Source organism: Cotesia glomerata, linkage group LG7, assembly GCF_020080835.1.
Source record: "Cotesia glomerata isolate CgM1 linkage group LG7, MPM_Cglom_v2.3, whole genome shotgun sequence".
Lineage (NCBI taxonomy): Eukaryota > Metazoa > Arthropoda > Insecta > Hymenoptera > Braconidae > Cotesia > Cotesia glomerata.
Genome location: NC_058164.1, coordinates 3016814 through 3041394, shown reverse-complemented (window position 1 = coordinate 3041394; position 24581 = coordinate 3016814). Strand labels below are relative to the sequence as shown.

The window sequence follows — 24581 nt, the reverse complement described above, 5'->3', positions numbered from 1 at the left end:
TTTTTTTTTATATTCTTAATTATAATTAAATTTGGAAAAAAATTTTTTAAGCACATTAAAAAAAAAAGAATCTTCATCAAAAAATCCTTAAGGTAGTTCGGTCATAAATGCAAAATTTTAAGCTTTCGAAATTTGAAATATGGGTAATAGAATTCGCATTACATGTGCTGTTGAAATTTAAAATCAATTAACCATACCAAAAATGAAATAATTATAACTAAAAATGATATTTTAACACAGAAAGTAATGGGCGGAGAGTGAGAAAATCACAAATATTAATAATTATTGCATTGAAAAGATTTCAAGATAGTTTCAAAAAACTGATACCTGTTAAAATAATATACTTAAAATAATCCAAAAAAAATTTTAAAAAGTTTGACCATGTAATTTTTTATAAATTGTTAATAAACTCGCTAGTTAAACAAAAATAACCATTAGTAAAAGCGAATAAAAGATAAATCATGAGAAAGGCAGCACTAGTGAGAGAAAAGGAAAGAAATAGCACAAACTATATCTCCCGAGTGAACTACCTTAAAGTTCAAATAAATTTTACTTTACTCAAAAATTTTTCTTTTTGTTTCAAGCTTTTTTTTTGCATTAATTGTTAAAAAAATACAATCTAAAAAAATTAATCGCTAGTTATTTATGAAATTTACAATATTATAGCCCGTAAATTAATCTTTACTCGTATTTGTCTATCAATCAAACACTCTTGTTAATTATCAGCATAAAATACCCTCGGTCAATGGCCATGAAGTCAATTTAATTGTTAATCAATAATAATAAATTTATAAACTTACAACCCAAACATTTTTTAATAATTTCACTTAAAAAAAAAAAATTTTGTCTCAATTTTGATAAAATAAAAAAATTAGTAAAAAATCTTTGTGACTTTTAAATAAAAATTAAAATTGGCATAACAATAATTATAAATAAAAAATTGAGCATGAAGCGTAACGATTTATCGCGTACCGTAGAATACAATGTACGTTATATTGTGTATGAGATTGCATTGTTTTAGGGAGAAAACAACGAGAGCGAGGGAGAGAGATTAATAAGAATAAGGGGTGAATTTTGTTCTTTATTTCTTAGGCTTTGGGGTGTTTCTTTTTGGCGAGGGTTCGAGAGAGACTATCTATGGTGGTGGTGTGTTGGGGTGAAGGTGGCGGCAGACTCGCTCGTTCAGTATTGATCGGTTTGGGTCCATGTGTCGCGCGTGCGTTTATAGAGGGTGAACCTGCGATGGGGTGAGTTCCGAGTTTGCCAGCAAGCTGTATACGTAGAGAGCCAGTCGGGATAGGGTGGCGCTCCGTCGATTCAATAAAGATAGAGATAGAGGGTGAGGGTGGGGAGTTATCGAGTGAGATAGTGAGAGTTGAGGTAACTGGGGTTCATATACCCCCGGGTTAGCTCCGAACCTCGGCTACAACCGTGGCACATCGACCAATCAATGGAGCCCCTCGGACACTATACTACTCTGCTCGCTTACACTCACTCTCACTGCCAAAAGACAACTTTCTTTTTTTAGTTTCATTATTATTATTATTATTATTATTATTATTATTATTATTATTATTATTATTGTTATATATGTGTTTATTATGCGCTTGTACTGTCCACTGTGACAAAAATAACGGTGATTCATGTTTTATATTATATTTTTTTTTGCCCTGTCATAAATTATTGACAAACAATGTTTTGTCGTAATAGACGCGTTATTTATTTAAATTTAATATTCTTTTTTTTTTTTTTTTTATTGAAAATTGATTTCTTTAACATGCTTACACTGAAAAAAAAATTAACTTGATTCGAGAGAAAAATTCTTGAACCAAGAAAATAATTTTGAAGAGGGTAATTGTCTTGAATCAAGACGAAAAATTCTTAAATCAAGTAAAATTTTCTTAAAAAAAAATTTATTAGTTCAAAAATTTTCCTACTCAAATCACACCGATAGAAGGATTTATTTGTATACAAATAAAAAAATTAACTTGATTCAAGAGCCAAATTTCTTAGTATCTAAAAAATAATGTTTAAGAAATGATTTCTTAAATACAAAGAAATTTTCTTAAATACTAAGAAATCCTTCTATCAGTGTTTGTTCAGTTTTTCATGCTCCAAAAAAAATGTGGGGTTAAAAAAATACTCCAAAAAAAGAGCCAAAATCTTTAACCAAGAATACCATTTTGAAGAAAATTATTTTCTTGAGTCAAGAGAATAAATTCTTTAGACAAGAAAAATTTACTTAAATCAAGAATAATTTTTTGACTCAAGAAAATCATTCTCTTTAAAATGATATTCTTGGTTCAAGATTTTGGCTCTTGAGTATAATTTAACTTAATTTTTTTATCAGTGTATTAAATAATATTTGTTAATAGTTGAGAAATCATTTATCAGAGACCACTTTTTAGTATTAAACAAATATTTCTTAGTATTTAAAATGATTTGTTTGTATTTAATAAATCTGATATTCATTTATTAAATATTAATAAATCTTTTTAAATACTAAGAAATATTGGTTAAGGACTAAAAAGGGGTCTTTAATAAATAATTTGTTAAATATTAACAAATATTTTTAATTATAAACAAATCCTTCTATCAGTGCAAGAAGATTAAGTTCTTCAAAATTATATACTTGATTCATGTACATTTTTAACTTCCCGCTAAGAAAATTGAAGATTTTCAAAAATCGGGAAGTTATTGGTTTTACCCCGTTTTGCAAAAATCGAGTTTTCATCAGATCTCGACGTTTGAAGGTCACAGAAAACCTCCCTGACTATCCCCGCGAGAGTGTCACTATGTCTGTATGTATGTATGTATGTATGTATGTATGTGTGTGTGTGTGTGTAAGTATGTAAACCTTCTATAACTTTTGAACGGTCCGACCGATTTCATCGCGGTTGATGCCATTCGAAAGGACTTGGCCAAACTTAGATTTTGAATACATTTTGGACTGATTCGGATTGATAGATTTCGAAAAATCGCAAAAAAACTGTAAAAAAAAAATTTTTTCAAACTGGTTTTTTTTGAACAACTTTTAAAGGGCTTTATCGATCAACTCCAAAAACTAATCAGCTCTTAACCTTAAAAAACCACGTCGATCGCCGCTAATCTGGTCAAAATCGGTTGATTCGTTCGAGAGATATCGTGCAGGAAAGAAAACCGAAAAAAGTGTTTTTTCAAAATTACTCCGAAATTTATAGTTGGATCGATTCAAATTCAAAGATTCTTTATGAGGCTTAGAAAACTGTGTCGAATGCATCCAACCGCGTGGAAATTGGTTCATTCATTCAAAAGTTGTTGCGGTTTGAAAATTCGAAAAATGGTGTTATATGAAACTTCCATCAGACTTTTGAGCTCGAAGAGCTCAAAAGCATAGAAAAGCTACCTCTTTGATCTCGGAGAGCTCAAAACAACACATAAATTATATTTTTGAGCTCGAAGAGCTCAAAAACGGCATAAGTGCAACTTTAAGCGTCCAGGTATGGAATTAGCGGGAAGTTGCAGGGATGGCCTTCAGGGTCAACCGTTTGCCTAATTTTTTTTTCTGTATAGTTAAAAATTCAGTTTTTTTATCTAACTGATTTTTAATTCATAAAAATAGTAAATTATTGTCAGTATTTTTTTTGAAATTTTTAAAGAAAAATTTACACCGTTAGTTATTATTTCTAACCCCTTCAAAAATTATTTTGGACCAAAATTGAAAAGTTGTCTTGTATTTCTTTCAAACAGTAATGTAAAGAAAATAAAAATTTATTTGTTCAGCGAATGAAAATTTGAACCCAATTTTTCCCAGAAAAAATTTGCCCTTTGATATAAGTTCACTTAACTCATTTGAAAGAAAAATAAATATATAGTTGACATATTGAGGGTTTTTGAACTCTACTAGGTATCTCTTTTTAGGGGAGGTAGAAAGTGATTTATTTAAAATTTATGGTCCTTTAAAATCGATACCCATAAATTATAGGATGGATATTGTGTCAAATAACTATTACCTACAATGATGAAATTAATATGTCAGTTAATAATATTTTTGATGAAATTTATTAAAATAAATTATACACTGTTAAAAAAAGAAGTAATTTTTAGTCAAAATAATTTTTTGTGATAATATTTGTATTTTTTAATACTACGTTTGGTATTAAATTTATTGACAAATTTATTATTTTTATAATTTATACAATTAAAAAAAGTTTAACTTTCAAATAAAAAAAAAAAAAAAAAAAAAAAAATTACAATTGTTTAGACACTTATTTTACTTGCATACTAAAAAAAGTAATTTGAAATTTCTATTTTTTATGTTACATATATTACATATTCTGTTTTACAACTTTTCTCGGCACAAAACCATTTCAATTACATAGAGGCAGAAAGGTTCGGCCTTTCTTATCGATCCGAAGATAAAAATCTTAGTTTTACGGCCGCTGTAAAAAATAACAACTTATTTTTACTGCTAAAGTTATAACTCACGTTGCATATGTATAAAATCCACCTTTATATTTTCTTTCAAACCATTTAAGCCCATCTCGTTATTACGTGAGTGCATCTACACCCATATCTATACCAAAAAAAAAAACCGTATGCACAGCGTATATACTCCGCTGAGGAGATAATAGTTTCAAGACCTTAGACCTCCCTCAATACCTTTCTATTCAAAATAAAAGTTAAGATCTTTGCTTGCCATTTCTCTTGACTTACTTAGTGCACTGATAGAAGGATTTAGTTCTATTTAATAAGATTTAGTAACAAACCTTTCATTACCAAATATTTAGTAATAGGTACTAAATCATTTATTAAAGCTCATTTAGTTCCATCAAATAAATATTTAGTAGTATTTAACAAATGATTTATTGGTACTCAATAAATCGTTTATTGGTATCAAAAAAATTAATTTTTTAACTAATTTTGGCGTGTAACCTAACTTTTTAACTTAAAATAAATAAAAATGATTAAAATAAATAATTTTTCATATAACCTGCATTGAAAATGTGAGTTTCAATGCCTGTTGAGCCAACCGAAACTAGACAATTTCAGACCAATGCGACTGTGCCGGGCAGGTATCAATTATTTCTTCCCGGCGGACAGAAAATGACGATTTTCTGTCCGCGAGGTGAAGTTGCAGCTTTATTTTCAATCCTATCAATTGTTTGTTTATTTTATACCTTTATAATTGTCATTCTAACCGTTAACTGTACTGACATTATAATTCTGTTATTAAGCATAAATAAGAATGATAAAAGAAAACTTGTCAATTTACGAAAAATGTTTGGTAAAAAATAAACTATTACTTTCTATTTTATTATAAGTTTCATAATAAAAGAGTATTTTCGCTGTTCGTCTGAAACTATCTAGTTCTGGTTGGCTCCAGACATTGAAACTAGCATTTTTAATGCAACTTATATGAAATAGTATTTTACACACCTAGGGAAGTAAAGTAAGAAATGTCTCAGATCACATGTAATTGTTGGCCGAGGCGAAGCCGAGGTCAACAAACATGTGATCTGAGGCTTTCTTATTTACTCCCGTGGAGTGTACTATTTTGCCCTCCGGGCGGCAACTTTCGTCCCGCTGCACTAAACAAAGTTGCCGCTTTCCGCCTTCGTCGAGCAAAATAGTATACACTCCACGGGAAGTAAAGCCTCAGATCACATGTTTGTCAACCTCGGCTTCGCCTCGGCCGACAATTACATGTGATCTGAGACATTTACTTTACTTCCCTAGGTGTGTAATATACTATTTTTTTGTCCGACGAAGGCGGAAAGCGGCAACTTAGTTTAGCGCAGCAGGACGAAAGTTGTCACTTTCCGCCCGGAGGGCAAAAAAATATAATGTGTGACGCGGGATGAAACACGATTTCAGACCGAGTGATACCAGCCCTCGCTTCGCTCGGGCAGGCAACTTCACTCTGGTCTGAAATCGTTTTGTTTCATCCCTAGTCACACAATATACTATTAAGTAAAAATATAATGTATTATAAAGAAAAGAATCTCATTAAATTATATTTTTCCGTTCGAGACATTTATAAAATTTAAAATTAAACAAGTTTTTAATACATCAATAATAGACAAATTAAAAAATGTAATCTAAACCCCACTGAGAAAAGACATAAATAGAAGATTTTTATTGGGAGTATGTGTGTTTTTAAAGGTTTAATAAATCTCCCAAAATCGAGCTGAATAAAATAATCTAAGTTAGTGAATAGGTTATGTATCACATAAACATTGGAATTAAGGTAGTACCCTCGCCAAAGTCGTTTTCTTAGGATTTTTTTTTAATTTTGGTAGATTAATGTTCATATAATTCTTCGTCGATTGGCGTAATTTGAGAATTTTTTACTATCTAGTTTCCGAGATATTTAATTTTAAAGTTTGAGTTTTGAACGCTCTTATACATTACGGTATACGGGATATCGAAAAATTTACCTACAAACATTTTTATATCTTAGAAACTTTTCTTAGGATCTTTTTAAAAAACTAGAGTAACGTTAACTAACAACTAAACAATTAAAAAAAAAAAAAATTCATTGATAATTACCACACAGTTTCAGAGATATTTATTAATAAGTAATGAAAAATTTACCAGACTTTAACTGAGGAGGGGATACGTTAATAAAGCTGTGGCAACAGCGCAAGTTTTGTTAGCCGCGAAAGAAGTATGAGACGCGCATGCGCTGACAAATTTGAAAAGTTTAATTTACGTTAGATGTAATATTATAGTTATTAATTTTATTTATTTGAAAAAAAAACTATGATTATTTTATGAAAATAAATATTTTTTATGATACTAAAGTTAGCCAACATTTTTAATTTTTGACTTTTTTAATAATTAAATTAGAAAAAAAAAATTTTTTATATTGCATTTACAGTTTTTGAAGTTTTTTTCAAGTGAAATTTCTTTTTTATTTTTTTATAATCATTTTTTCAATAAAAAAAAATTCTAAAAATTTTTAAATGTCGGCTGAATTAATTTTAATTTTTTTTATATTTATTAAAAATTCAAAAAGTTAACAATTTTAATATAATAATATATATTAATCTTTCAATGTATGTAAATAAATAAATAAACGCATGTATCAAAACAGAGGTAAGTCTACAGCCAGTCCAAAACACTACAGTATAACCACTATAAAATATCTTAACGCTCACGCAGTGTTGCCAGACTTTTCAAACGATCAGTATCTCCTTCGTGATTGGCTGAAATAAGTACATAAACAGCAAAAAGTTTTAGGCTTGTCAATAATGGCTATCTGGTATGTGTACCGTACACTCTGGCATAAACTTTTGACGACGGAAGTCGCGAGGGTAATACCTTAAAGCATAGCCATCTACCGACAATACTTGCCAAAGAAATATTTAGTACCTGTTACTAAATATTATTTGCTGGAACTAAATATTTATTTCCATGTAATAAGGCTTTGTTCATATAAAGAAATCATTTATTAAGCTGTAACAAATAATATTGACGGGTACAAAATATTTGTTTCTCCCAAATAAATGAATAAAAATTTTGTTACTAAATCAATTTAGTACTCTGTACTAAATCCTTCTATCAGTGTGTCGATCCGTTGAAAAAATATTTACTTTGGAAAGCGCATCTGTTACCGAAATCAAAATCTCTTTAAAAAATCTCTAGCATATTTTATTATTATTATTAATAATAATATTCCGCGTTCCCATAGACTGATATATGATAAATAATATTTATTGCATATCATGTTGAGTTTGGGCCAAAAGGGCTTGGGCCCAATTTAACATGCCGGTTGAGGTCAACAACACCGTAACGCATAATATATAGGATAGATAGCCAAAGCGATCAAAAACGTTAAAAATCGCTATTGTATACATAAATATAAATATAAATATAAATATATGTGCCAACTGGCAGCATTGCACGATACAGTGGGCGTTACGTAGCAGCATATGACGCCAAACTGTATAATGTTAAATGTATAATATATAATATAATAATATAATACAAGGGGAGACTTTTCATTCTTTTCTTTTCTTTTATTTTTTCTTCCTAGCCATTTGGTGTCTCTAATATTAGTCCTTACCTTACCTTGACATGCTTTAATATTACAAGAGGTAAAGGTAAAGGTACACTAGGTACGTCTGAACCCTCAGCTCTGAGGAAACAGGAAAGGTGCATGGAAAAATAGTTAAATTAACGTTTAAATTTCCCGCAGATGCCACCAATCGACACACATTTTAAACCCCCTGATATTCGGACATTATTAACTTCCCGCTAAGAAAATTGAAAATTTTCAAAAATCGGGAAGTTATTGCTTTCACCCCGTTTTTCGAAAATCGAGTTTTCATCAGATCTCGACGTTTTGAGGTCCTAAGAAGCTTTCCTGACTATTTCCGCGGTGATGTCACCGTGTCTGTATGTGTGTGTGTGCGTATATGTATGTATGTAAATCTCTCATAACTTCTGAACGGATCATCCGATTCGATCGAAATAAGCGGCGTTCTAAAAAATTCCTTTCCCCCTAGAATTCTGATATTAATTTACAAAATTTGAGTCGATCAATTTTGAGAAATCTCAAAAATAAAATTTCCAAAAATTCGTTTTTTTGAAATATCTTTTAAACGGCAGAACCGATCAATTCCAAAAACTAATCAGCTCTTAACCTCAAAAAACCACGTCGATTGCCACCAGCCCGGTCAAAATCGGTTGGTTTGTTCGTGAGATATCGTTGCCGAAAAAAATGTTTTTTTCAGAATTTCTATGAAATTTTTAGTCTGACCAGTTTACGCTTAGGATTTTTTTCGAAGAACTCAAAAAACTGCGCTAAATGCCGTAAACCGCGAGAAAATCGGTTAATTCATTCAAAAGTTATTGCGGTTTGAAAATTCAAAAAATAGTGTTCTATAAAACTTCCATTAGCCTTTTGAACTCGAAGAGCTCAAAAGCACAGAACAGCGATTTATTTGAGCTCGCAGAGCTCAAAATTACACAAAAATTATATTTTTAAGCTCAAAAAGCTTAAAAATATAATTAAATAAGTGAATTGTTGAGCACTTAGGTATGGAGGTAGCGGGAAGTTGCAGGGATGGCCTTTAGGGTCATCCGTTTTCCTAATTTTTTTTTTATTGATATTATCATTAATTTAAGGAAAAAAACTTACCGAAGAAGTTTTTTATTTTAGGAAAAAAATTTTGAGTTTTTAATCGGCTGTACCTACTTGCTTAGGGGAGATTAGTAGCTGTTTTTGGTACAAGATAATAAAATTTTGATTAAAGATTGAAGATTAGATTTGGAAATCTATAAAAATAAAAGGGTTGTAATTATTACTCTGAAAAAATCAATTCTTACGCAAAGAAAAAAGTTTGGAAAATCCAAAAGTGTCAATCTATAATCTCATTTTTCACAATAAAATTGATTAAAATAAGATTAAAATTAATTTAGCAGATATTTGATAATTTTAAGAATTTTTGTAACAAATAAATTATTACAAAAAAAATTGACGTGTAGAAATTAAAAAAAATTCAATATAGGAGAAAATTTTGGGTTTTTAATCGGTTGTACTTGCTTAAGGACAATCTTAGACAAGAATAAGACACCAATAGGTTATGGGTAATTTTTTGTGTTAATAAAAATTTAATTGTCATTTAGAAATGCATGATATGAAATGAAAGTTATATCACAATAGTTGATAATGTCTTGCGAAAGTTTTAAAACCTACACAGTAAAAAATTTTTTATACTTAAATTTAATGATCGATTTTTGACTATTCTAATTTAGTTGACCTTTAAAAAAAAATTAAACTTATACAAAACAAAATATTTTCTTATTAAAGACGTTCTTAAACAAGAATAAGACACCAATAGGTTATGGGTATTGGTTTCTTTCTCACTCACTAGTGCTGCCTATCTTTACAGATTATCGCTCACTTACTTCCACTTACGTAAAATATCGAAAGTTACTAATTTCAAACATTTTTTATAAAAAAATGAATACCACTCGTTTATGTTGTTTTTGATAAAAAATACTTGTTATATCTTCAATTAATGATTCTCAGTTTTTTAAAACAATCTTAAGAAAAGTACGATTGATATTTAATATAACTTTCGCTTGAACGTCGGTCAGCATAGGGTTTATATGTAAAATATACCAATTTTAAATGCTAATATTTCAAAATTTAGTGTCGCAAGGACTATTTAAAAAAATTCTTGCGTATAGAGGATAGTTATGAGTATGAACATTCATAATTTCAAAAAAATTTTAAGAAAACGGTTTTTTTTCGGAGCGTTCTTAAGATAAACATAGAAAATTAACTTGATTCAAGATAAAAAATAATTAACCAATAAACAATATTTAAAGAAAATTTATTATTTTTTTCTCTATTTAAAAAAATAAATTCTTTAAAATTTTGTTTTTGGCACAATTTTTTTGCTTTTGAATCAATTTTTTAGCAATGTGAAATTTTGTAATTAATCTTTGATTGTCTGAAGTATAATTTTTTTTTTATTTAGCAATAAAATTATTTGATAATTTGTAATTGCAACAATATTCAAAATTTATTTTGGTTTTTAATATTAAATATTAAAATTTTTGAAAATTACTTATTAAAGGGGAGATCAGTAGCTATTTTCGGTACAAGATCGCAAAATTTTGATTAAAGATCGAAGATTAGATTTGGAAATATATAAAATAGAAGGGTTGTAATTATTACCCTGAAAAAATCAATTCTTACATAAAGAAAAAAATTTTCTTGGCTAGACAATAATCATTTTGGGTAAAATAAATTTTTTTTAAACGAAAAAAATTTTCTCCCTTTTTTTTTCTGTACAATATTAATATTATTCATCATAATTTTGGTACATACAAACAGTCATTTGTGACAATTTTTTTGATTATGAATAAAGACGAAATCGAGGGAAGAAAAATATAATGTTCGGAAAATTGACGGATCGATTAACTGCCACTTCAGTAACTATTTTTTGCTTTTGCTCCAATTTAGCCTGTTATTACACCGACTGACGTCTATTAGAGTTGATTAAATTGACGTTTTTATCTTTTGGTAATTTACAATTTGTCAAAAATTATTTTCGTAAGAAATAATGGATTTTTATCAAGGTTTTTAGGCAATTTTTATTTTTAGTTAATTATCAAAGAAATTTCCAACAAGTTAAATAAATAATTTGTTTTACACAATAATTTTTCCCTAAAAGACTTAAATAAAATAAAATGACAATAATTGTCAATATAATTCAGTGTGAATTAGACATTTGAAAGCTTTCAAGCCCGAAGCATTTACGATTAAATTGATCGTACAATAAATAAAGTAGTGACTAAGTAAAATGTGCAATAGCCCATAAAATACAGACGTCTTTTCTCAGCAAATTTACCCCGACAATTACAATCTAAATCGGACAATATATATATATCAATAGACAAAAAGTATAGGAGCGTATAGCACTCTTGGAGTCTACAGTAGACTTACACATGTAGATATAGCATCTAGCATGTCTGTCTAATCTACTATGAGCTATGTATGGATCCAATTCCAATAGAAGAGACTAGATTGTAAAGTAAAAATCGTCTGCATAGTTTATTGTATTGGCAGATACAATTGGGTGAGATACACCAATTCGAGCTAATGTAAGTAAAGTAATAAAAGTAAAGAGCTTGGCACACACACTGCATACGTATAAAGCATCAAAATTGCCAGCTGTGTTGTATTGGTCGCAAAGGAGGGTTGCTCATTTGTCAAGCCCCGTTGGCATCGTCTGCTACTCTTCCCTGTTATGTTTAAGTTACTGCTATGTGTAGGTAGTATTAAAGAATCATTCATATTTCTCCACTTTGGCCTTTGGGATCCATAACAAGCTTACATACATATATTTAGGTATTATATATCTCCAATGGGTGGATGTCTGTATGTATATAAGGTCTTAGACTTGAATTTTATATCAATTCATAGATATTTTAGGTACTAACAGCCCACGTATGCGCAATAAGGGGCTAATAATCCCAAACGTCACCATTTGGTCAAGTTCAGCAAATCCTATAACAAGCTTTTGTAAACATACGCTAATCACTTTAAATTTATTTCGTTATAATTTTTCTTTTTTTTTTATTTAAATTAATATTTAAATATTTATTATTAATATGAAATTTTTTAAGAATGTTTGGGCGTGAAAAAAGATTGTTTGAATAAAAATTAGCGAAGAAAATAATAAAAATAGTCTATCTTAAATAAAATTTTTGAAGCAAGAAACTTTTCACTTGAAAAAATTTTATCTCACCCAAGATAATTATTATTTTTATCTATATTATTGAGAGAATAAGAAAAATTTTGTGTCCAGGATATTCATATGATAAAATCGGTTTTTTTAGGGAAATTTAGTGTCATTGCAAAGGTCGTGACTTGAATTTGTGCCTTTTCAAGGTTTCATTTCATTCTCATCGATATTCAATTTATCATGATAAGTATTTATGCATTCGAAAATTCTCTATCTCTAGATGCATAATTAAGAAATTACCTTGTATCTTGTGAACTATTGACATTTTTAAAGATATAAGCTTTTATATATTTCACATATATATACTTTACTGGACACTGGCGCTCTCTCTCTAACAAATAAAGAGACGTTATTTTTAATTAATAATTAATTATCTATGCGGTTAATTGAAAAATGGCTAAGGACTTTTCGTCTCAGAATTATTTTTTTCATCAGATGCTACAATGGCGTCCGTGACTTTCGGGACACCCTGTATAAAAAATGCTATGTGGGTATTCAAATGAAAGGTCTCAATTAGTGTAATATCAGAATGAGCTTATATCTTCGAAAACGTCAATAATTAAGATCTGACCTGGTATCTTGAGAACTATTGACATTTTTAAAAATATAAGCTCATCCCGACATTACACTCATCGAGACCTTTCATTTGAGTACCCACATCAATTTTTCATATATTTTATATATTTATATATATGAATATATGAAAAATATATCAAAATGCATGTGGGTACTCAAATGAAAGCTCTTGATGAGTATAACATCAGAATGAGCTTATATCGTTAAAAATAGCATTAGTTAACAAAATGTAATAGTCCTTAATGTAATATTCCTTAATTATTAACATTTTCGTAAATATAAGTCCATTCTTATGTTATACTCATCGACACCTTTCATTTGAGTACCCACATCAATTTTTCATATATTTCATATATTTATATATATTATATATATGTATATATGAAAAATATATCAAAAATGCATGTAAGTACTCAAATGAAAGCTCTTGATGAGTGTAACATCGGGATGAGCTTATATCTTTAAAAACAATTTAACAAAAGTCATTATTTAATAAAGCAAAATATTTTTACTTAGTGACTGCAAGATTTCTAGTAAATGTTAGTTTTAGTCAAGAAAATTTTATCACCCATTCAAAAATTGATTTTATTTAACAAAGTGCAATAATATTAAATTAATTAAAATTTTTTATGACTTGCTTTAAAAATACTTTTTTAATTAATTTTTTAAATAATAAAAAATCAAAAATTAACTTGATTGCAAAGAAAAATTTTGAACTATTAATTCCAAAAACCCGCGTAATATTTATGCAGCTTCATTTTTATAGGAAGTAACCCTGACCTTTTTTATATTATGCCACCGACCGGAGTATAAAGAATGAAAACAAAATTAAAAAAGTAAAAAATAAAAAAAATTTTATTATAAATAAAAGAGTGTGATTTTTGGGAGATAATAATGATGACAAGAAGAAATTATGTGAGTCTGACGAAACAAACTGAGTAAGACTTGGCCAGTCAGCCAATATCACAACAAGCTGTACTGTACCAACTATATATATATATATATGTATATGTAGTATTACTAAACGCATACGCGCCAATATCATTTCCAAGAATCACACTTGAATGTATATATATATATATATATATATATATATATATATATATATATATATATATATATATATATATATATATTCTTCTCTATTATACTTGAGAGTGTGAGGAGTAAGTACTGTCTTAGAAATACCGTAAAGTGAAAATAAAAAAGAGGCGGGTTTTGTCAAAATAAAAGAGTTGTCTTGAGTAAATAAGAAACAAAAATGTTTACGCGTACATACTTTCGGAGAACTCCGGAATGGTGTGTATTATATATTTTGAATTATTTATTATCATTATTATTATTATTATCATTATTGTTATGTATATAATAGAATTATAAATAGAAGGAATACTCTATTTTAGAATAGAGTAGGCTCTGGCTCAAAGAGTGGATGGAATTTTTTTTATTTACGTAAAAACTAAACGTGTTGTGCAAAAGTTATCCCAAGTTAATTTATAAATATATATCGTACTTCTGGTATAAACACTATAAATATACGCGGGTTCGTGCGGTTGCATGTGAAAGATAGTTCGGTTTGGTTTTCACTGTTTGGTTCTATACGGCTACTTTATATATAATGTATGAGTATAATTGTTGGCTTAAATAAATCATAGTATTATTATGAGACTTGTAAATTTAGATTGTGGAAAATTTTTTGGTTCATTATTAAAATTATTGAACCAAGAGAATTAAATAAAAAAAAAAAAAAAAAAATTTGTATCTTCAATTTTTGTACAGAATTTTGACTCCAAAATTTTTGTTGACAACTTTCTTAGCTTACTTTAAAAATAATTTTTTTTAAGCATAAAGATAGAAAATATCGTAAAATTAATTAGGACTTTTTTGGTAGAAAATTAAATTTCCTACAAAAAAAAGTCTCTTATTATTTTTTCTTATTTTCGATATTTTATCCAAAATTTTTGGAGACAACTTTTTTGGCTTGCTCCAAAAATATCCTTTTTTTTTAGCATAAAGATAAAAGATATTCAAAAATTGGTAAATATATTTTTGATAAAAAATTTAATTTCCTACAGAAAAGGTCTCTTATCATTTTTTCTTATCTTTGAAATTTTTTGGATCATTATTAAAATTATTGAAGTTAAGAGAATTAAATTTCATAAAAAAAAAATTTGTTATTTTTTTTTATCTTCAATTTTTATACAGAATTTTAACTCCTAAATTTTTGTAGACAACTTTCTTAGTTTACTCTAAAAATAATTTTTTTTAAGCATAAAAATAAAAGATATCGTAAAATTGATAAGGACTTTTTTAGTAAAAAATTAAATTTCCTACAAAAAAAAGTCTCTTATTATTTTTTCTTACCTTCGATATTTTATCCAAAATTTTGAATCCAAAATTTTTGTAGACAATTTTTGTAACTTACTCCAAACATATCTCTTTTTTCCAAAAGAGGTCTCTTATCATTTTTTCTTACCTTCGAAATTTTTTGGTTCATTATTAAAATTATTGAAATTAAGAGAATTAAATTTCATAAAAAAAAAAATTTGTTACCTTTTTTTTTATCTTCAATTTCTTTACAGAATTTTAAATTCAAAATTTTTGTAAGCAACTTTCTTAACTTCTTCCAAAAATAGTTTTTTTTAAGCATAAAAATAAAAAATGCTGAAAAATTGATAAGGATTTTTTTGATAGAAAATTAAATTTCCTACAAAAAAGGTCTCATCATTTTTTTTATCTTCGATATTTTATCCAAAATTTTGACTCCAAAATTTTTGTAGATAATTTTCTTAGCTTACTCCAAAAATATCCTTTTTTTAGCATAAAGATGAAATATATTGAAAAATTGATAAGAATATTTTTGGTAGAAAATTAAATTTCCTACAAAGAAGATCTCTTATCATTTTTTTGTATCTCTAATATTTCATGAAAATTAAGTTAGCCGAAACCTAGAAATTTTTATAATTTTGTATTCATTGAAAAAATTATTACAAATTAATGAAAAAAATTTTCACTTGTAAAAAACTTGAAGAATTATAAGTACAATTTTTTTTAAAATATTTTTTAGTGCTAATTTAATAAATAAAAAAAAAATCAAAAAGTCCAAAAATCGGCTAACTTAAATATCATAATATTTCGCTCAGAATATTGATTTCAAACTTTTGAGCACAATTTTCCAAATTTATTAGCTTGGTATTTTTGATACCAATCTAATAAATTAATTGATTAAGCACTGTTTCTTTTGATAAAAGTTCGTTGAAAACGTTTTATTAGCAAAAGAAAGCAATTTTTATTTTAAAAGGAAATTTAAAGAAGAAAGCGGTAGAGTAAAGTACAAAGTACAATGAGTAAAGAATAAATAATGGGAACACATGTAACAAGTATTCTTGTTTCAATAACGGAGAACAAGTATCAGTATACATTATATTATACCGTACATATATAAGTAATGTGTAGAATAAAAGGGAATTTGATACTCGGGCTAAATGTATGGGAAGATTATTTGTACATAGGTGCGACACAGGAAGTTAAGGCCAGTGAACTGTTTAAGACATTATTCCAATACTTTCAAGGATTTTCGATTGAAAAAATTTTATTTAGTTCATTTTATCTTTCTGTTAGAGGTTCAGGGGGTTTAAGTTAAGTACCGGCGCTAATTAGCGCTTCTTCAGTGTAATTTGCACAGTTTTTTTTGCTCCAAAAATTCGCATCTTTATCTGCAATTACTTTTATTTATTTTGAAATTTTTTCTATTTTCAGGAAAAAGAAATTTTGAAAAGTTTTTCTATTAAAATTTAAACAGATTTTTTTTAATTAAAATAATTTGTTAAAATTTTTAAAAATTTTACACAAATATTAAAATTCAATTAATTTTTCGAATTAAATCACTTGTAATTAAAATTACCGGTATATTTAATTAATTGGAACAAAATTAAATCCTCGCTGTTTAAACAACAAATATTTACAGATCGATATCTCATCTCTATTTACTACAAGTACTAACTACAAACCCACTTGACATTTAATCTGTTGACCTTTAAAGGCTCTTATCACTCCGGTTAAAATTTATCCAACAAAAATAAAAATGAAAATAAAATTATATTCTTTTGTCTTCTATTTTCTGTAAAATTCTCTCTAAAAAATTAAATCACAAATCGATCTCGACGCGGACTTGGAGCGTGTGTAGCATCGCGGCGTCGCGAAATTTCCGACCGCCGTGTCAGGAACCAGGAGCGTGCAGATTCACTCATATAACCCGGCGTACCTAATCTCAATCTATAGTAGAATTAATTAACATATTATTCATACGTGTATAAATATCACATGTTTATTTTTTTTTTATTTAAAAAATTCAAATTTTTTTATATCACCAAAACTTTAGAAATTATTTGCACATTTAATTTTTTTTTTTAATAGTTAATTCAAAATTTTTTTTAGAATGTTTTTGACAATTAGTGAATTTTATCGAAATAATTATTTATTTAATATTAAATTTATTTTTAATATTTAAAATATTCAAATTTGACAATTTTTTTCAAATAAGAATAGTTTTTATTAAAATAATTTATTTCTTAAAAATAAGAATATTTACAAGTGAAAAAAAAAATTAAATCAATAAATGCAAATTACGAAAGAAAATAGAATATAAAATTAAAATCGTGAAAAAAATAGAAAAAAAATTATTATTAATATAATAATTATGTAAAATACTGATAGTGTACTTAAAAAAATTTCCACGCGCTAATTTTAGTGTTTTATTACAATTTTAGATTTTTTCAATTAATTAAAAACTTTTAATCTTTTCAATTATTCAATTCGAATTAATAAAAGAATAGTGAATAATTACCAATAGAATAAATATTAAAAAATTTTTTTCTAATTTTTTATCAATATAAATTTTTTAAATAATTTTTATTATTATTGTTAAAACTAATTAAATAATTTTCTTAAAAAAAAATTATTCAAATAAATAAAAAAATTTTAATTGTAATTATCAAAATTCTAAATTTTTTCAATTAATTAAAAAACTTTTTATCTTTTCAATTATTGAATAGAATAAAAGAAAAATATAATCAATAATTACTTATCAAATAAATAATTAAAAAAATTTTTCTCTAACTTTTTATGAATGTAAATTTTTTGAATAATTTTTATTATTATTAAAATGACTTATTATTATTATTAAAACGAATTATTATTATTATTAAAACTAATAAAATAATTTTTTCAAAAAAAAAAAAATTATTAAAATAAAAAAATTGTAATTGTAATTATCAAAATTCTAAATTTTTTCAATTAATTAAAAAATTTTTTATCTTTTCAATTATTGAATAGAATAAAAGAAAAATACAATCAATAATTACTTATCAGATAAATAATTAAAAAAATTTTTCTCTAACTTTTTATGAATGTAAATTTTTTGAATATTTTTTATTATTATTATTATTATTAAAACTAATAAAATAATTTTTTCAAAAAAAAAAAAATTATTAAAATAAAAAAATTGTAATTGTAATTATCAAAATTCTAAATTTTTTCAATTAATTAAAAAACTTTTTATCCTTTTAATTATTGAATAGAATAAAAGAAAAATACAATCAATAATTACTAATCAAATAAATAATTAAAAAAATTTTTCTCTAACTTTTTATGAATGTAAATTTTTTGAATAATTTTTATTATTATTAAAACGAATTATTATTATTATTAAAACTAATAAAATAATTTTTTCAAAAAATAAAAATTATTAAAATAAAAAAATTGTAATTGTAATTATCAAAATTCTAAATTTTTTCAATTAATAAAAAAATTTTTTATCTTTTCAATTATTGAATAGAATAAAAGAAAAATATAATCAATAATTACTTATCAGATAAATAATTTAAAAAATTTTTCTCTAACTTTTTATGAATGTAAATTTTTTGAATAATTTTTATTATTATTATTAAAACTATTAAAATAATTTTTTCAAAAAAAAAAAATTATTAAAATAAAAAAATTGTAATTGTAATTATCAAAATTTTAAATTTTTTCAATTAATTAAAAAACTTTTTATCCTTTTAATTATTGAATAGAATAAAAGAAAAATACAATCAATAATTACTAATCAAATAAATAATTAAAAAAATTTTTCTACAACTTTTTATCAATGTAAATTTTTTAGATAATCATTATTAAAACGAATGCTAAAAATTAAGTTAGCCGACATTTGAAATTTTTTAGAATTTTTTTGATTAAAAGAATTATTAGAAAAAAAAATTCAATTTTAAAAAACTTTAAAAACTATAAGTGCAATTTTTAAAAAATATTGTTTAGTTCTAATTTAATGATTAAAAATTAACAATGTCGGCTAACTTTATTATTATAATTATTAAAACTAAAAAAATAATTTTCTTGAAAAAAAAATTATTATAATAAATAAAAAAAAAACACATACCTAAAATAATTTTCTTTGAATAAACCTGTGCATTATAAATTAGAATAGTCCATTAAAAATCAGTTAAATTTTCCCAAGCTCAGTTAGAAACTTTCTGTCATAAAAAGCCAACAGTTTCTGGCCCGCGAATTTGCGAGCGGACTACGGACTTGCATTAACTCAGCAAAAGCTACGCCGGCAAAATTAGGGGGTATGCGCGGCAACACTCCATCCTTTATATTACTTCTGTGTGTAATATCACACACACACACACACACACACACATTATTATTATTGTTATTATTATGACTATAATACATATATATGTATTAACTAAAAGCCGAAGCGGCGAATACTATACGAAGTTTACCGAGTATTGACTCTTCGCTCGGGCCTTGGTGGGGTTTGAGGGGAGCGAACGAGGGTCGTCGGCGTTACACCGAGTGCCCGGTGTCTCGTGTATACTGAATACTGTGTAGTGACTGCCAATCCCAATAGAAGAGAAACCTCAAACTCGGAACTGAAACTCAACTCGGCTCGAGTCTTATTTCGTTTTTCGCTCAGTCTCTAGGCAGCCTCCGCCCGTAACGTTGTTTCTTTGTTTCCTTAGTCTAGTTACCGTCTTATATTATTTTACGCCTGTCACGCGTGTGTCGCGGCTCCACCAAATATTTATTTACACCGATACTTATTAATAAATAAATAAGTAAATAAATTACAGTGTAAGTGACAGTTTATTTGAAGAAAATAAATAAATAAATAAATAAAATAAACGGCATGGATTACAGAGCCGGATGACGGGTTTAGATATTTTTTGTTCGGTTGTTAATAATTCCTCTTAAGAGTTTATCCTTTTTATTAAAATTAATCGATTAAATTAAATAAAATTTATTTACTCACCCATTAATCACTGATCTCTGCATTAGTTAATTTAATTAATTAATAATTGTGGTTTTAACTGGTGACAAGTTTGTTGTGCAAATGTCTACTTGTTTATTCGTAAATAATTGTAACTATAACTATAAAAGACAGCAAGTTGCAGTTTAGTTGGAGTTGAGTTAGTTGTAGTTGACTTTTATTGATTTTTTCGTTTAGTTTCGGGCGGCGGCGAGAGCGTGACGCGTCTAACGCGGTGGGGGGTCATTCCATCTCGCGTTTACCTTTAAATTTTTCGTACTTTTTTATTATAATATTTAATTATTTATTCAAAACTTTTATAAACTATTTTTACAAGTGTGATTTTGTTAACGGAGTTGCTGTGATTGAGGTAAGGTTACTATCAATCAATTGTGCTCTGAAATTATTTTTTTTATAAATAATAATAGTTAGCCGACATTTTTTATTTTTTTTATTTTGCTTAATTTATTAAATTATAACTAAAAAGTGTTTTTTAAAAATTCCTCTTATGGTTTTTAATAATTAAATTTTTTTTATTTTTTTGTAATAATTTGTTAATAAAAAATATAAAATTTTTTAAATTTCGGCTAATTTTATTTTCATCATTTATAAACTTATAAATAATATATATTTTTAATGTTAACTTTTATTGTTTTATTCTTTCAATGTTAATTGTTAATTCATTCACTTTTTGTTTGGTTTGCCAAAAGACCGGCTGTTATATTAATGCCGAAAATAGCAGACATTTTTTTTTTTAGGAAATAATATTAAGAGTTTTATGAAAATGTTTAAAATCGGCGTTTTTTAATTTTTAGGTTAAATTTTTTTGAAGCGCGTTTTTTTTTTTGTTAATTTAAAATTATCAATTTTTTATGCTATTAAAGTTAATTATAAAAATATGACATTAAAGCTAGCAGTCTTGATCATTTTTTAATTTTTTTTTTAACAAACAAATTTGGTTTGAAAAATTAAGTTTAAAAAATTGCATTTTTAATTTTTTTAAATTTCTTCAATTTTTTTTCTGAATTTTTTTTGCCATCATTTGTTAAAAAAATTATTAAACATTTATAATAAATTTTCATTATAAAAATTGACATTTTTTTTTAATTAATGAATTATGATAAAGAAAATTAAATGTTAATTTAAAAAATTCGAGAAGCTTCAAAATTTTTTTTTTAATTACTTCAAATGTCAAAAAATATTTTAATTTAAAAAAACTAACATATTTAATAAATTAAATTATTTAAAAAAAAATTAAAATTAAAGTAGAAGATATTTTATAATTTTTTTGAGAAATAAATTACTGCAAAAAAAATAATGTAGTAATTTTAAAAAATTAAAAATTCAATTTTTCAGAACAAATTTTTTTATTAAATAAAATTAAAAATTATCAAATGATTGCTAACTTTAATATCATTAAAAAAATAAAGAAAAGCATTAAAAAATTAAAAAAACTAATTTATTTATTTAAAAATAAATGATTGATTTTAATATAAAATTTTATGAAAATTAAATTAGCTGAAATTTGAAAATTTTGATAATTTATTTAATTAAAAAAAAATTAAAACAAGAATTTTCACACAGAAAATTTTAAAAATTATCCTTAGAATTTTTTAAAATAGTTTTCTAGTTCTAATTTTTAATAAAAAATTTTTGAGTGTCAGCTTACTTAATTTTCATCAAAATTTTTACTCCAATATTTTAAATATAATTTTATTTGATAAAAAAAACCTAGAATTTTTTTTTTAAATTCTTTAATAATTAATTTCTTAAACAAGCAAAAAAAATATGTCTGTTATTTAAAATATTAAATTTCTAAAACACGTGTAGAGTAAATGAATCTAAAACTAATTTACAATATTATTTTTTTTTTAAGGAGAAATAATGCAAGTATTTCACGTGCTACGCAATCCCGAATTAATATTCATAAATATACACATATATGTAGATGAAATATTCGTGGATGGATGGATGTATGAAGATGTTTAATTTGTGTTGGTAAACCGGCGCGGACGTCATATGTAATATAAGCGACACGAGTAGAGAGCCGAGAGCGTGCGTGGCTGCTGTCTCTGTCGGTTTGAGGAAAGGGGCGTATGAGCTAGAGGGGTTTCCCTTGGAAATTATTTGCGAGTGGAGCTACCATGTACTCGTACATGTATGTGTGCATGTATTATATGTAATATACGTAAGTATGCATGAGTAGTACATGTATTTTGGTGGATTGTGTGGATAGAGCCGGTGACGGCGAGAGAAAGCAAGAGCGAGGGCGCGCGATGTATTGATCGTCTGTGGCCACGCGATTTTCATGATTCGTCGCCATGACCACCTGGCTGGTTAGGTGTTTAAAGATTATCTTTTAGGTTTGAACTTGCGCAAGCTTTAAGAGATTATTATTTTTATTAAAATTAAGGATTTAAATTATAACGAGAATAATTATTTTTTTTTGTAAAATAGAGAATAGAGAAAAGAACTGGCTGTTTTTTTTTGTTTTAAAAAAAGGCACGCGGAAAAGGATGCCTGAAAAAATAAGTTGAGTTTATGAAAAGAGGATACGAGCAGAGAAGAATTAAAATTTCGAGTGGATGTGGAAAGAATAAAAGAGTAGAGTGGCTTCCTTGCGGGGGTGAATGATATCATGGGTTTCTCTTTATTAAAGGATAACAATGGGATTGCCAGGGTCGCATTGTCATGTCCAAAATCCCGAGCGTTGAGTATGAGCTGATCGATAACGCCTTTTCTGTCTTCTTCTTTCTTTAACGCTCACTTTAATTATCAGGGATAGATATACATGCTTACAGGATATGTCAAAATGTATGAGTGATATGATATGAATTTTTAGGGTGCTATGAAATTTATTACAAGAAATTTCGGTTCTAATTACTGAAAAATTTTTCGAGTATTTTAGTTTTTATTATATTTTAGTAAATTTTACAAGTCATGAAATTTATTTTTTTTTTCTTTAAAATAAAAAATAGAGTTTTAAAAGTTAAAATTTTTTTATTTCTTCTTAAGTAATTTGACTTGTACTTCATTTGTAATTCAAGTTAATTTATTTAAAAATTTTTTAATATATATTATTAAGAGAATAAGAATAATTTTGTTTCAAGAATACTCCTATGATAAAATCGTTTTTTTTGCTCTATCTTTAAATACATAATTAAGAAATTACCTTATACCTTGTGAAATATTGACATTTTTAAAGATATAAGCTCATCCCGATGTTACACTCATCGAGACCTTTCATTTGAGTACTCACATCAATTTTTCATATATTTTATATATTTATATATATGAATATATGAAAAATATATCAAAATGCATGTGGGTACTCAAATGAAAGCTCTTAATGAGTGTATCGTCGGGATGAGCTTATATCGTTAAAAATATTAATAATTAAGAAATTACCTTGTATCTCGTGAAATATTGACATTTTGGATGATATAAACTCATCCCGATTACACTTATCGAGACCTTTCATTTGAGTACCCACATCAATTTTTCATATATTTATAGATATTATATATATGTATATATGAAAAATATATAAAAATTCATGTGGGTACTCAAATGAAAGCTCTTGATGAGTGTAACATTAGGATGAGCTTATATCTTTAAAAATGTTAATAATTAAGAAATTACCTTGTATCTCGTGAAATATTGACATTTTAAAGATATAAGCTCATCTCGATGTTAAACTCATCGAGACCTTTCATTTGAGTACCCACATCAATTTTTCATATATTTATAAATATATATATATATATATATATATATATATATTTATAGATATTATATATATGTATATATGAAAAATATATCAAAAATGCATGTTGGTACTCAAATGAAAGCTCTTGATGAGTGTATCATCGGGATGAGCTTATATTTTAACAAACGTCAATATTTAAGGAAGTACAGGTAAACTTAACAAAATTCATTATTTAATAAAACAAAATTTTTTTTTTTTAGTTCACAAGTCACGCAGTCACAAAGTGACTGCAAAGTTGTTAGTATTTAATTACCACAATTCATGACAATTAATTTTATGTTTTTTTAAAACTATACTAGTTCACAAACTAAAAATATTTCCATAAAAAATTACTCAAATTTTTATTTAAAATTCAAAATTATTCTTAGATAAAAATTAATTAGATTTTTTTCAAGTAAATTGCTTTAAAATAAAATAACAATTCTTTAAAGTGAAGATATGAAGCCGCGATATGAAAAAATTTAAAAGTAACTCCTTTTATTCAAAATAGAAGTAAGGTCGTACAAGGCTTACAACGCTGGTGAGACACGCGACAGTTAGTATATAATATCTTGACTTTACGGTAAAATCTAAACCAGGTATTTTGTAATATAAGGGCAGTGTAGCAGTGAGGGATAATCAATAAAGCGTGAAAAGGTGGATCCATAGATGAAAACATCTGTAGAGAAGATCTATA

At 26.1% G+C, this 24581-nt stretch overlaps 1 protein-coding gene across 24 annotated transcripts in view; it reads left to right on the top strand.

Moving 5' to 3' along the window:
* Window positions 1-24581, top strand: part of LOC123269529 (ELAV-like protein 2) — a 94836-nt gene that overhangs the window by 48306 nt on the left and 21949 nt on the right. For 9 of the 24 annotated variants that reach the window (XM_044735312.1, XM_044735308.1, XM_044735297.1 and 6 more), the window contains exon 1: window positions 19969-20506. The exons of 4 other annotated variants lie outside the window; for them this stretch is intronic. The gene's annotated coding sequence lies outside the window, so the exon portion shown is untranslated. 11 more of the 24 variants (XM_044735303.1, XM_044735309.1, XM_044735300.1 and 8 more) reach the window with 6 other exon arrangements.